The 15,793-nt window shown below is 42.0% G+C and overlaps 1 pseudogene; it reads left to right on the forward strand.

Annotated features, from left to right (window-relative positions):
• The first annotated feature begins 907 nt into the window (after positions 1-907).
• LOC133120420 (uncharacterized) lies at positions 908-1,995 on the forward strand (annotated as a pseudogene).
• Positions 1,996-15,793: the final 13,798 nt, after the last annotated feature.

Genomic DNA, 15,793 nt, shown 5'->3' on the forward strand with positions numbered 1-15,793 from the left:
GATGATGCGGCTACAACTCTCATGTCCTCCCTCTCATCTTCCTTTGACTCTCTGTGTCCCCTCACCACCAAACTAGCTCGGGCCTCCCCCCCAGTCCTTGGCTTTCCGATGCTCTACGAGCTGTCCGAACCAAAATGCGGGCGGCGGAGAGAAAATGGAAAAGGACCTGTCTCCCCAGTGATATGGCTTCCTTCCATGCCCTCTTATCATCTTTCCATTCCTCTGTCTCTCTAGCTAAATCCTCCTTCTTTCACTCGAAAATTAACGCGGCCGCCTCTAATCCCCGCAAACAGTTTTCAACTTTCTCCTCTCTTCTGGCCCCCCCTGCCCCCCCCACCCCCCTCATCACTCACACCTGATGACTTTGTCTCCTTCTTTGAAAAGAAGGTCGATGCTATTCGCAATTCCTTCTCCCAACCCTCCACCCCTGCTGACCCTCCTACCCTCCCCAACTCCCTAACCTCCTTTTCTCCCCTCTCTGATGCTGACACACTGAAACTCCTTACATCCCACCGCCCGACCACCTGTCCTCTTGACCCCATCCCCTCTCCCCTCCTACAATCTATATCCGATGACATTCTCCCTTTTCTCTCCTCTGTAATCAACACCTCCCTCTCTTCCGGCACCATGCCCTCTTCCCTGAAGAGGGCCAGAGTCACTCCCCTGCTCAAAAAACCTACTCTTGACCCCTCTGCCCTGAACAACTACTCTCTCTTCTTCCCTTTCTCGCTGAACGGGCGGTCTGCTCCTAACTGTCCACTTACCTTCTCCAGAACAATCTCCATGACCCCAACCAGTCTGGCTTCAAGAGTGGCCACTCCACTGAAACCGCCCTGCTCGCGGTCACTGAGGCACTCCACTCTGCTAAAGCAAAATCCCTCTCTCTGTCCTTATCTTCCTCGACCTGTCGGCCGCCTTCGATACAGTCAACCATGAGATTCTGCTCTCATCACTGTCTGGGATGGGTGTCACAGGGTCTGCACTCGCTTGGTTTTCCTCCTACCTCTCTGGTCGCTCCTACCAGGTGAATTGGAGGGGCTCAGTCTCCGACCCTCACCCCCTACAAACTGGAGTTCCGCAGGGCTCGGTTCTTGGGCCTCTCCTCTTCTCGCTATACACCATGTCTCTTGGTTCTGTTATCTCTTCCCATGGCTTTTCCTATCATTCCTACGCTGATGACACCCAACTCTTCATTTCCTTCCCCCCCGACACCCAAGTCACCACACGGATCTCTGCCTGCTTGGCTGATATATCTGCGTGGATGACTTCCCACCACCTGAAGCTCAACCTTGCCAAAACTGAGCTTCTCTACATCCCTGCTAAGTCCTCTCCGTCAATCGACCTCTCATTGACTGTTGAGGACTTTGTAGTTTCCTCCTCCCATACGGCAAAGAATCTTGGGGTGACTCTTGATAACTGCCTCACCCTGGCTCCACAAGTATCCTCCACTGCCAGAACCTGCAGGTTCTTTCTGTATAATATACGCCGTATCCGTCATCTCCTGACTGAGAAAGCCACCCAGCTCCTAGTCCAGGCGCTCGTCATTTCCCGCCTGGATTACTGCAACTCCCTCCTAGCCGGTCTCCCAGCGTGTGCCATCAAGCCCCTCCAGCTGGTCCAGAATGCTGCAGCCCGCCTGATCACCAGTCAGCCCAGGTCGGCTCATGTCACCCCGCTTCCGGCCTCCACTGGCTTCCTATTGCCGCACGCATCCGTTTCAAGGCCCTAGTGTTGGCATTTCAGGCTGCTAAGGGGACTGCCCCACCTTACATACAATCCCTGATCACTCCCTACTCCCCAGCTAGACCACTCCGGTCTGCCAGCTCTGGTCGCCTTATGGTTCCCTCACTACGAGCACCTGGCGGTCGAGCTGCATGTTCACGCCTGTTTTCCGTTCTGGTTCCTCAGTGGTGGAATGACTTGCCTACCACTGTCAGAACAGCAGAATCCCTCCCCCTATTTCGACGCAGACTCAAAACCCACCTTTTCAAACTCTACCTTAGTCCTCCCTCCTGATTTTCCCAGCCCCTCCTTTCTGATATCCCTATCCTTGTCTAACCCCCCCCCAAAAAAATAAATAAATAAATAATGCACTTATGATGACAACTATGTTTAGAACAGCATTTCATGTGTATTTTCCTAGTTTCTGGATGTGATGCTTTGACTTATGGTAGAACCTATGCACTTGTAAATCGCTTTGGATTAAAAGCGTCTGCCAAATGACTAAAATGTACATGTAAATGTAATGCCCTAAATATAGCCATCTCGTTTTCTGCGGGATTTGATCCCTCCTCCTTGCTGTTGATGAGCTCTTTGAACAGCTGCATTGGTTTGGGAATCTGGGGCAGGATCAGGACCCAGACTTTCGAAAGACGTGACTTTGCACTTCGTACTTCTCCTGCCTGTTGTATGGGATGTGCACTGGTATGTCTTCGAACACGTCGGGGGGTTTGCAGTGCAGCCGCAGCATGTGCCACTCCTCACTGACGCTGAGGCTAGGGGGGGGAAGCTTCAGGTTCTTGCGTGGGTCCAGTAGGAAGGTGTTCTGTAGCGTGGAGGAACCCCGTCTGTTGGTCTCCAGGTGCAGTTCACGGCTCCAAGCATGTCGTAAAAGCCCTTTAACTCTTTCACCAGCTTTTCTGTATGATGAGGGATGCGCATGAACACCTCTTCGACATCAGTCCCGCTGCCACAACTCTTGGGCTGAGTCCGCACCGCGTACGTCACTCCTCTCTCCATATCCAGATCCTGGAGTGGCGCGCAGAGGGAGCGTGCCACTCCAGCTTGACTACAGCTGTCCTGCGTTGCTCTCTCTTCAACAGCCCATATATATCTTCTGAAGCAAAATTCTAAGATGCTATCCTAAGGTCTCAAAGCTTATTCCTTATATATCCTTTTTCCGTATAAAAGTGTACCTTTTTTTGATAAGAAATGTCCCCAATATATCGAGTGGGAAGACATTTATCACTTATGCAACTTTTTAATGACCATATTCATTACTTCTGTTTGTCTTACTGTCATTTTCTCATACCTCAAAAGAAATTTCCCCAATACTTTATCTCATGTGCCCCTCCGGTTGGGAGTTTCCACCATCTCAATATACGAGTGGAAAAACACTAGCTCTTATGTAATTTTTTTATGAACCTATTCATCACTGGTATTTGTCTCCCTGTCATAATCTCTCCTTGGACTCTCTCCAAACTTTGACTTCATACAAGCCAGAAGTTAGTGCCCTCCACCATCTCAACACACTCTTCAGGTGCCCCTCTCCGCGGCGCCTTAAGGGATCTACAAAGGACATCCAGCCAATAGCTGAGTGTAAATCATCATTTAACTCCTCCACTGTTAGTCCTTTGAATCTATCCGATAAATTATCAGATTATAATCAGGAAGGCCCTTAAAGCCTCTTAATATTCTTTTGGTATTGACATCCCTTCCGTTTTCCTTATCTTTTTGCTTTAGCCAGGCATTGTGCTCCTCCCCTGTAGAGTTGGGGTATTCCCCGGCTGCTCGCTCAGCATGTTGAATCTCCTCCAAGGTTATGCTGGAACTCATTCTATGCATGGCCTCAGTCAGAACTTTAACCTTGCTCCTTAAAACCCTAAATCTAAGTCCCCCGACTTCAGACTCCTCTTCTGACAAGTAGGGCTGCTCATTATCTCTGAACCACATATTTTTCCTCTTACGGGCATGCTTACTACCACCTCGATGGCGTGTGCGAGGGGTTAACAATGCATTCCTTCCTATCCCATCCCTGTCAATCTCTCATCAGGGGGGCCTAGGGCCGGGTCCTCGACACAGGAGCCGGAAACAAATTCAGTGGTGCAGGAGCCGCAGACAAATTCAGTGGTGCAGGAGCCGGAGACAATGTCAGTGGTGCAGGGGGAATGTGTAGGCCTAGTGGAGCTTGACGATTAGATGCACTAGCCTGTTCCAAAGGGATTGCTGAGACAGAAAGGGGAGCACACATTTCACCAATTAAGCTAATTAACTACATTATTTCAAAAACATGGAGTGTTTATGGAAATCGACACAATCAATACTTACTAATAAAATACTTACGACAAATGTGTCTTCTAATGTCTTCAATTGTTGCAGACATCAAGCTGCAGTGGATGCATTTGTAAATGACTTTATTTGGATGCATTGTGCGCACTGCCTTTTTAAATACGGGGCGGGGTTTATATACACGTCCCTGCTGATTAGGTAACACCTCTGACGCACCCACCAAACGAGAGAAAACATACCTCAAAGCCTGTTGCACACCGTTTTACACCATTTTGAGGAAACACGTTGTTCAACCCGGAAACCGTAGCAAAGCGGTGCACACCGTTTTCAGATTGAACATGCCCCTTACGTTTCTCGTGCATGTCATTTACTAATTTACTAATGCTAGGGCAGGATAGGTTTATTACTAATGTTTACTAATTACCTTGTTAACTTGTCATCCATCGCACCTGTTTTCCATTCCCTTGCTGCTCTCTAACTAATTGTCTACACTTGTCTACACCTGCATTTATAGCCCAGTCACACTTCTGTTCTTTGTGAAATTGGCTGTCTCTTGTCCGTCAAAGCAACACTTGAGCATTATTACCATTGAGGTCACGTTAAGATCCAAGCCTGTTTATCGACCACCGTTTATTGATTTCTGTTTCGTTGACCATCGCTTGTTTTTTGACCACGTCCTCGCCTACTGTTTTTGTACCTTTGCCTCGCTGTTTGTTTTATGGTTTCAACTTCCACATCGCCCTCGTCTACGACTCTGCCTGCCGTCCGCCTGTACTTCTGCCCCGCTGACAGCTGTCCTGCTACCGGACCTCCCTGCACGTCTACCGACTACGAGTTTGCCTCTTCCCTCGGCACCATGTTTTCTGATTGTTTGTTTATTGTTTTATTGGCTGGATCTACGTGTATGGACTTTGCTTGTTTTGACTACGCTCCTGGGATTCGTCCCGAATAAAGCCCTGACGGGGCTTTATTTTACTATTGTTTCTGAGTCGTGCATTTTGGGTCCAACCCCCACGCACCGGTCTCACCAACCCAGACCGGAGAATGCATTAAGTCTGACCTCACTCCATACAAATTGCTTCCATTCATGCTTTGAAATGTTTAGGGTGTGATATAATACATGTATCAGTAGCAACCTGGAACAAACACCTGATAAGGTTTCGTCACGAACACCCAGGGACTATAGTTCCTACCAGAGGTGCGTTCAAAACAGTGAACAGTTACTGTTGAGCAATTTTAAATGAACATTCCATTTATTTCGCCACCAAGCATTTTGAATACAAATGGATGTGAATTAGAGCTAATGTCAGCTAGCTGATCTAATGCCAGCTAGTTGATTCATGGCTTATCTGTGATTTATTTCTTAAGGTAAGAACACATATTTAATGGATTAAAGTGTTTTATAACAGCCAAATAATTGTCAACTTTTGTTCTCTCTGCATCTTCCCTGTCGGCAGCCATTTCTGTTTGCGCTGTACTACCTTTTCAAATTGTTAGCTAATGTTCTTGGCAAACAGAAAAAAGTTTTTGATCTTGAACGCACCTCTGGTCACACTATGACAAGATACTAGTTAAGTAGTTATATCCTTAATCTATGATTGGAGCATGGTCACACAGCAGTCTCTTGACAAGAACAAGAGGGAAGTGAGGAAAAAAGGTTTTACTATTCTAAGAGGGAAGGAACCAGGGATGAACTGGCCTATGACGAAACAGTGTTAACTTTGTTACGCATTCATCATTAATGTACAGCTACTGCAGCCAATGTAAAGAATAAATAACTAAAGCAGGCCAATTCTCCAATCATGGATAACGATCCAATTACAACATGTCAATAATCGTTACGGTTACTCGTCTAAAACGAGTACTCACCTCACCCCGAGTTACAACGTCCTCTTCATTACATTTGCTAACAGGCTATACGTTTGATTAGGTAAGCTCAGATCTGGAATCTTGAAATACTCGTAAATCATTCAGCTATAAATGTGAAAATATGAATTTTTAAAAAGCAATGTCCAGTCACTTTTCCTGTCTGTCCTCCTCGTCTATGCAAATGAAGTGGTGACAATGTGATTATTGTCACAGCCTTCTTTTACTTGCTGCATTAACACAATAGAAAGGCCAAATTCAGCATTGGGTTTGCTATTTTGCATATGCACCCGACCATCAACAACATGCAGGAAAAACGCTGTTCATTTAAACCCAAGAGATCCGTTTCTATAAGCTAGACAAGAGCGGTATGACTTGATGATAGCTAGCTATGCACTAACAAGTGTAATAAGCGCTACTAAAAAATCATGTGCTAACATCAACTTACATCTGCATCAGTCTGTATGTTCTTCTCTTCATTCCCGATAAAAACAATACCGATTTTAATTATATTTCCGTTTTGTGAAGATGAATAACTGCGCTGGGTAAAACCTTGAAGAAGGTGACTGTAGCCTACATGATAAAAGCAGTTTCTTGTTTTGCTATTCAACTTGGTTGCGATTCAAACAATGTCATAATAGGACAGAGAGTAGGGGAGACTTGGAATATGAGCATATGGAGCACGTCTGGCTATTCTAATTACATTAAAACAGAACCGTTAGACTTCACAATTTTCTAATTGGTTTAGACAAGATTTTAGACATCGGGAAGAAGTCATATCCCATTCCCTACAGAAATAAAGTGAAACATGCTGACAGCTTATAGCCAAAAATAAAATAAACCAAGGGTTTCATAGACTGAGTGGCACACTGACAATATCCCCATCAAAAGCAACCAATTTAACACCTGAGTAGCTAAAAACATTTCACAAGAAATTCTTGACATTGACAGATTGCACTAATATGTTATGGTATTATATTATACATCCTCATTTTCTTTTAAATTGAGATCAACTGATAATTGAATTTAATGAAATGGCTTACTTATTTGCAATGAAAACTGTTTGAATGCAAAACAAATTAATCATTGAGACCAAACCTTGTGTTACCAAACACAGGAAGTGACATATGCTGCCTGCTATCGGCTATCTTGACAGCCTAGCAGGGTGATGTATGACACTCTTATTAAAAGGATGAAGCATCTTGTCCAGCTTACACTGCACTTCACAGCAATGATTAATATTGGTGTCTTCACTTTGCATTGCATTTACCTCTGCTTTTTTGCTTTTAGTATGAATAGGTTCTGTAATTTTCCTATATATTCTACATCATTTTAAAAAAAAATGTTTGAATTATTGTTGCCACTTGTATTGCAGTGTCAGTTAGACCTTGGTATTATTACCTGATGTGTTGTCTATTTTGAGAGAGGGAGGGATATCAGGAAAGACGAGAGGATGTATCTCTTTTTACCTCAGGACAGGTCATCTGTTTTATCAGATTCCTGTGTCAGATAGTCATTGCCTGCTGAGCATTGATGGACTTTGAGGGACTGGTCCCTCCATGTCAATAGTAACTGCAGAGGATGCAAACCCACCTGTCGATATGGAGGTTTTATGGATTCAGATACTGCCTGGGTGGCTAATTGGGTCAGTTTAGTTGCTTTGCTAACTCTAATCTATAAATATTTTAGTGTTTTAATTAGGAAAGAAAAACAGAATATGTATCAGCTTGTCACAAACAGAAGCTTTGCATTCTAGAATAATTAATCACACCATGACACAGTTGTGTACCTAATGAGCATCTCAAAATGTAAATGCATCATCATGGAGTGCTTTCCAATCTGCATAAATATCATTCTAAAAAACGAAATGTTTCGGAAGTTGTCATAAACATCAAGGTAAACCTAATTTTGACTAATAAATTTAAACTGATAGTTGAGAGCTGCAATTCTTCATTCTTTATTTTATTTTATTTCAATTTATTTCAATTATTCTTTATTTCTTTTCTTAAGTTGTATTACATTTAAATACATGCAAGTGACATGACACTATTTTCATTTAAACATTGTGATTTTTGGAGTTTATTTTTTACTGAAAAAATCCAGGAATTTTATTTTCCATTTTAAAAAACGTGTGAAAATCGGATTATAATAATGCTAATTTCCTGGATAAATATTAATTTTAAACATTGTCCTTTCTTTTAACTGTAGGCTTTGTTAATGGAACTGCACATTTAATGACGTTTGCAAAGTGACATATACAAGAATTAGTCCTAACATTGCCGTAATAATGACAAAGTCATTATAATTCAAAATACTGAATCCTGTTTCATCCCTTCAGACACACGGCCAGAGTATATTTATTTCCATTCAATCATTTTTAACAGTGAAAGCAATCAAACTATTATATTTGTATAGACTATTTTACAATACCATTGTTTTAGCAACAACAGTTCCTTATCAACCATTGGAGGACCTCAATGCATTTTAGAACTTCACAGACAACATGAATCAGGCTAAAATTGGTATTCTTAGAGTTACATTTTCCTGCTTCTGTCTCCGAACTGTAGTTGGGAGACATAGGGGAACCAAACCATTATTCCTTTTCGATTCCAGGGCCAAAGCTGCTAATTATATAACACAGAACTTAGCGACTGCTGCAAAAACAAATACTGTTTAGGCATATGCTTCCTTTATTGCACCGAAGAAAATTACAACTCCCTTGTACGACCATCTTTTCTCTGTGACCATGCTGTCATTCAAAATGCCACACAACACCTAAAAACACCACTTTAATTGCCCAGCGGTCTCATAGCACACATGGACCAATTGTAACACTCAAAACAGGAGCATGATTCAGACCCTTAAAGTTGCATACCCTCATTTACCAATGACGGCAATGATCCAGAGAACCAAATCCATCATAGATTTTTTAAAAACATTTCAAAGGCGGAGAAACATCAATAAGGAACTAAAAAAACCTGGGTGAAAATTTGTTTAATCCGAACTGTCCTATTTTACAAATCCAGGAATTTTTCAGGGGAAATCAGTTAAAACCGACAGTGATAAGCCTTGTATAGGGGACAGGCTGGAGGCAAACATTTCCTTTCAGAAAACATGCGTTATAGCATAATGAATCGCAGTTTTCCTCAAATCTGCGTGTTCAAATCGTTTCCCAAAACAGAGGTTTAGAGCTTGGCTACTGAATAATGCCATGGTTGCCAATATGGAGAGCAACATATGTGCCTCTGTCAATCAATTTCCACACACTCAACATATAGGCTCCACTGGTGGAATTTGTTAGTTCCGTTCCAATCACACATAAATTTACACATGGAATTACTATAAAATATTGACAAATTTTATGTTAACACATAGGACGTAACTGAATTATTTTCTGGGGGAAAAACACTTCTCAATAAAATTGAAATAAATGCAATCTAGTGAGCATAAACCTGCAGTTGAACCTTAGAGCTCAACAAGCCTAGCTAGGTTTTTGGAGACATGCTCACTTTCTACACCTTTGCTTTCCCTGAGAAAAATACATTGTACAGTATCAGCTGCAACAGGCAGAAACTTCACCCCAAGCTATTTATTTTTTAAGGTACAGTATGCTGGAGGTCATAGTTTACAACTCCCAGTGCTTTTCTGTCTCTGCAATTTACTAGCATGATGTGCCTACTTTGTGTTGTGACCGGTTTCCGTGAAGCCAAGATGACGATACTACCCCTTTATTTGGCCTATGCATTTAAATGTACACCAAAACATATACTAAATATTTTCATTCATGTTGGTGACAGTTAAGTAACACATGCAATGTTCATTTGGAGAGGTTTATGGTTTACTTAAAGGCAGATCACACATTTGTCATCTCTAATTCAGGTCAGACATTACAAATTCTAGATATCTTTTTGTCAATAGTCATTTTAACTTGAGGAAAAAAAACAGCTCATATCGTAGGAACGGTATGACAGGAAATTGTTGTGGTTCTAGAACTTTTTGAACTGTGAAACCGGAAGCCAGCTCATGCCTACTTGTAACACTGTGTTCCATTGACCATTGTCTCTGTAAATGTGTGTATTTGTTTACCCCTACTTTTTTGTTTCTTTCTCCTGTGTTCCTTATTTCCCACACAAGGCAGTTGTGTGACATACTGTATGGACACAGCAGTAGGACAGCAGGTTGCTGAGAGCATAGATCAGTGCAGGAATGAGTCCTCTGGGAAAGATGAGTGCAGTGAGGAGCTAGAGATGAAATCCAGGACGTGTCCCTTGGTGCCAGCTCTCTGACCAAAGGCTGAGGAGAAAGTGGCATCATCAGATAATGCTGAGCTGGAGCCATTGTACCAGGAAATTATTTGCATTTGTAGGTGTTTCTTGTGGGTGTTTTGTCCTAGTGTGGAATTGGTATTTTCAACAATAAACTACAAGTTTTCTTAACTGGTTTGATGCAGTGTTTGCTGCTCTTTGGTTTTTTTGGAGTTACACACAGTTGGGGACCTTAACTGAATTTCTATTGAATGCAGAGCAAAGAGACCATGAGTCCCTTTATCAACACCTAAGGATACTCAAGTAACCTCCATTGCTTTGAATGAATGGCCTAAATCTGAGGCTTGCCAGCGATGGGAAGTCTTTTTGAGTTGCTTACTAAGCTGAACCGCAAGGCCCTTGTGACCAACAATAGATAAAAAGAATACACTTCCCAACAGAAAACAACACCAATCCCTGAACTGTCCTCAATCTATATTCTTAGTGTATGTGTAGAAATGTCCTGATGAGTGCGGGGAAATATTACAACTCCATCGCTGGCTCACAGCTTGGTCAAGGATCCCAGTTGCTTTTGTGTTTATGATGTGTGGTTTCACTATTTTTATGCATTGCGACCACTGTAAATACATTTGTATTTCTGTACTTTTAAGCACCAATTAGGAAAGACTGCTTGCTTGCATGCCCTCATTGGCATTTCTACAGTACAAAAATGTCCTAATATAACATGTCAAAAGTAAGCAGCAAAAATATCTTGAAAGTGCTTTGCATAAAAACCTTTTTTTGGGGCCAGAATAAACATCATTTTAAGGATGCTGTTTGCCAGCAGCTTTTCGTGAAAAATAGTGATAAAATTAGAACATATAAAAATGATCTGAATATAATCAATCAGAGGCATCATTGATTATTAAATATTCATATTTTTGCCATGTCTTGAATAGGGATGCCACCTGAAGCCCAGTTCTAAATGGGAACAGTTCTGACAAAAAAACATCGATAATGTCCAATGTTATCAGTTCTGCTTTCGGTACTGTAGAATTTTGGGAGTGACATTTCCATAGCAGCTAATTTCCAGGAATATGCACTCACTGATCACTTTATTAGGAACTTTATTAAACCTACGTATTCATGCAATTATTTAATCAGCCAATTGTGTGACAGCAGTGCAATGCTTACAATCATGTAGATAGGGGTCAGGAGCTTCAGTTAATGTTCACATCAACCATTAGAATGGGGAAAAAATCCACTTTGACCGTGAAATGATTGTTGGTGGCAGATGCACACTAGTCTCTAGAGCCAACCTTTTTGAAACTGAGAGCTACTTCATGGGTACTGAGTCATACTAAGGGCTACCAGTTTGATACACTCTTCTGAAATAACAAATTTGCTGATTCACAGAGATAGGTTGAACCAAACAGGCTGGCAACCTTCATAGCTGCTGTGCATACACCACTGTACTTCTCTGTGTCAACAAGGCACCAAAAATTTGGTGCAGCCTGGTAGGCTTTGAGGCGGAGGTCATTTTGCAATGTTATGATTTCAATCACCACCTGTCCAGCATCCAAGTTGAATGTTGCACTTAGTTGCTCAGCAAAGCATGTTGTGTCCACATTCATGAAAGGAATGTCTGTCAAAAATGATTTGACCCAAAAGTGACAAAAAACGAAGTAAAACTCGTCCTCTGCTGAGCCATCGGATCTCTGTGTGTAGCATCAGGTCACCATATTCAGCTGACATCTCCTCCAATAGCACCTTGAAAATCCTGTGCTGTCTTGCTTTGGAGCGGATGTTGTTTATGATTTTCACAACGGGAGTCATCACGTGCCCAAAGCCGATCACTTTTGCATATAACGCCTGCTGGTGAATGATGTATTGGTAATGCAGAAATTTTGGGAAGTCTGGGTCACCTTTACAGTGAGCAATGAAACCTGTATGTCGGCCGATCATAGCAGGAGCCCCGTCTCACCGCTACCAGCTTTTCCAATGGTACCTTTTTCTGCATGAAAAACTCCTTCACCGTGTTATAAATGTCAACTACCCTCATAGTTGTCTTTAAGGGCAGTAGTCTCAGGAATTCTTCTCTTGTGGAGAAATCTTCAAACACCATCCGGATAAAAACCAACAGCTGCGCTGTACTGCTGCTGTCCACGGACTCGTTGCACTGGATGCTAAACCACCTGCACTTCGCCAGATCCCGGTCCAGCTGATCGGCCAAGTTACCGGACATAGCTGACACTTGTCTAGCCATCGTAGGTGCCCCCAGTTCGACGTCGGAGAGAGTGGAGATTAGATTGGTTCCATTTTTCTCGTCTTTAAGTACAGTGTTAGCAATTATCATCATTGCTTCTTTGACAACTTCTCCATCTGAAAATCCCTTCTTCTTCTTGATCAGAAAATGTGTAGCTCTAAACGAGGCTTCAGTTGCTTTTTGTGACTTTTTCGCCGGCCTTGTGAAAAAAGACTGTTGCTTACCCAAAGCTGCCTTTAGCTCACGGGCTTTTTCTGCCCGTAGTGCGCTTCCCGGTGGGTAGTTAGCATGGTAGCTTTTGTGACACGTAGTGAAGTGTCTCTCCACATTGTGCCGCTTTGCCGTCCCCAAGTAGCCCCGCAAATGAGACACATGCAAGTTTCTTTCACAGTCATAAAAAAGAACTCCTCCTCCCATTCGTTGTGAAAGTGATCATTTTTCTTTCTTTTTTCTGCCATGTTTTTGGGGAAAGAAACTACATTCAGCGCCCATCTAAGCTGCGCCCGCTAGCTTACTCTCCACGAGCACTGAAGTTTTGTCACGCGCACAATACTGACCTTTGAACTAGAGTAGGTCAGAGCTCACCTAAACTTATCTAAACTTCATGTATAATAAACATATTTTTAAGATATTGTCATTTTTAAATCTATATAAATGCAAGTGTGATTAAAAAAAAATAGCAACAGAATAAAATAAAATTTTAGATGCAGCTCACTAGTTAGTTGTGCTATTTTTAGAACAGGCCTGCTCATGTGTTCCTTGGGGGCGACCTGGTGCCTGCGGGCACCGTGTTGGTGACCCCTGCTCTAAAGTTTGCAAAGAATAGTGCAAAAAAAACAAACTTAAAAATCCAGTGAGCAGCAGTTCTACAGACAGAAACGCCTTGTTAATGAAGGGAAGGTGAGAGTAACGCAAATAACAACACATTACAACAGTGGTATGCAGAAAAGCATCTCTGAACACACAACGGATCATAACTCTAATTCATGATTAAAGATGCCTTAAACTGTTTAAACTTTGTCTATAAACACTTAATATTTAATCATATGAGGGATGTCTCGGTGGCGCAGCCTGTAGAGCACTGACCGCATGCTCATTGCGAGCCGCGACGTTGGCGGTTCGAATCTGACCGTCTGACATTTGTCGCATGTCTTCCCCTCTCTCTCGCTCCCATTCTTCCTGTCTCTCTATACTGTATACTGTCCAATAAAGCTGAAAAAGGCCTAAAAAAAAAAAAAAAAAATTTAATCATATGATATGTGTATTTATCTATGCAGGTAATCATAAGTGAATCACCACATGCAGTACCATGTATTCCAATGGAGGGAAGAAGGATGAAACTGATGTAGGATTAGATGCCATGCATTTTTAAATATTGCGGGAGGTCTTAATTTTTTTTTAAAAGGTACAATAGGTAATTTTGGACTTCTAACGGTCGAGAGAGGAATAGCAGCAACAAACCTTCAAACCACAACGCTGTTTATCCCTCCCCTTCTCTGTAAACGTGCTGTCGTTGAAACGCCATTGGCTGTGGCAATTAGAGCCAATTTTCAACCAATGAGCTTGACTTCTTGAACAGTTATACTGTTATGCCGGGAGAACAGAGGAACCAAAAAGACGGGTGCAGAAAAATGGCAGGTTTTTCAAAAGGGGCAGACAGAGCGGAGTCAAAAAACAGGCCAGGGTCAAAAACCAGGGGGTCAGTCCAACAAAGCAGAGGTACAGATATCCACAAAGCAAAGAAGAGTCCAGGGCAGCAGGCAGGGGTCAGGACTGGAAATCAAGATAAACAAGGGCAAGGGCAAGGGCAAGGGCAAGGGCAAGGAAACAAGGAGGCTAGAACTGGGGGAAGGAATCAAGGGCTCAGGACAAGAAAACAGGACAAGACGAACTAGCGGAGTGCAACTGAAAAGGACAGGTATAAATACACAGGGGAATGAGACAAACTAGGTGGGGCATGGGAGTGAGGGCGGTCTAACAAATAAACATCAGGTGAGACGCATGAAAGGGTAATAGGACAATAACGAGGGGGAAACGAAAACGCGGACTGGATTCACAAAGACACACATGTAATACAAACAGCTCCAGTCTAGGGAGTAGACAATTTGCAGAGAATCAGGAGATGCAGAGATACAGAGAGACAGGTGCGAATACTTCGCTGAAACTAAGCTAGTAATCAGTGATAGAATAGGGAGGCGGAGTTACAGAACAGAATTGAAACTGGAGTTAGTTAAGTGATTTAAATTACAAATACCCAAAACTAGTGAATGTTAGTTTGTTAGTTTGACAAACATATTAGTGTGTTAGTATAATTAGTACTGTACAACTTCTATGTTAGTTGGGATTAGTATATTAGTGCTATGTACAAACATGAAATGGAGAGAAAGCAGGAAGTAAGGAATGCAAGATTGGAAGGAAGGTTGAACCCCGGAAATACCGTAAACACCCGAATAGTGGGGCACGCAGACAGGGGAGTGACTGGGCTAGTAAACATTCAGACTCAGACATCACAGGGGAAGATGAGTGCAAAGACTAATGAATATAAACAGAACACCAGACATGAAATATGAAAAATAAGAAATTACAAGAATAATGAGAATAAACAAAGATGAACTAACACAGGACAGAACACAGGAACATAACATATACAATGTTTTGGTACAGAGTGTCGGGCCCTCAAAACAAAGATAATAATGTGACTAAGATTACTTCCCGGATCTTCCCAGAAGACTTGATAGGGAATTAATTGGATTGTGTTCAGAGCTATGAAGCATCACTATAATTAATCACAAAAAGCAATGGGGAAAAATAGTTTAAGGAAGGAAAATACGCCATTGCGACAGGCTTTAAATGTGGACATGCTATTCTTTACCAATAATGTTTTTGTGCATATTTCAGTTCAATTTACATAAATGAACAGCTGTTCATATAACTTTGTGGTCAGTTTGAAACTTGGAAAATAGTCTAACAGTAGACTAGTCAGCTTGACAGTCTATAATGTCATCAGTGTTAGTTTATTTTAGCACATACATGTGTGTCTGCAGTAAGTATACTGTTAAATTGAATGCATTTATTCTTGCTAGTGATTTGTGTCTGTCTTGTTAGTGCTCACTCATGGAATACAGTCGGAGATAGGCAAATTGTTTATCATTCGTTTTGTAGGCTCCAAAATCATAGTTTTGTGAGTCTGTCATCAAATAAATGGATGAAAAGAGGTTAAAAGCATTAGTAGCCTATTGTACTACTAATGCGCTGTAATATGATAGTTGTCCTATCAAAGAGACTAAGCAGTCATGTGAAATTCTCCTTTACTCCACTTGTCTCCTTAGCCTATCGTGTTCAAAATAATAGCAGTGTGGAGTTTAATAAGAGAATTCATTAATTCTGTGAAAAACAGGTGTCATTAATT

This window comes from Conger conger, chromosome 2 (assembly GCF_963514075.1).
Source record: "Conger conger chromosome 2, fConCon1.1, whole genome shotgun sequence".
NCBI lineage: Eukaryota > Metazoa > Chordata > Actinopteri > Anguilliformes > Congridae > Conger > Conger conger.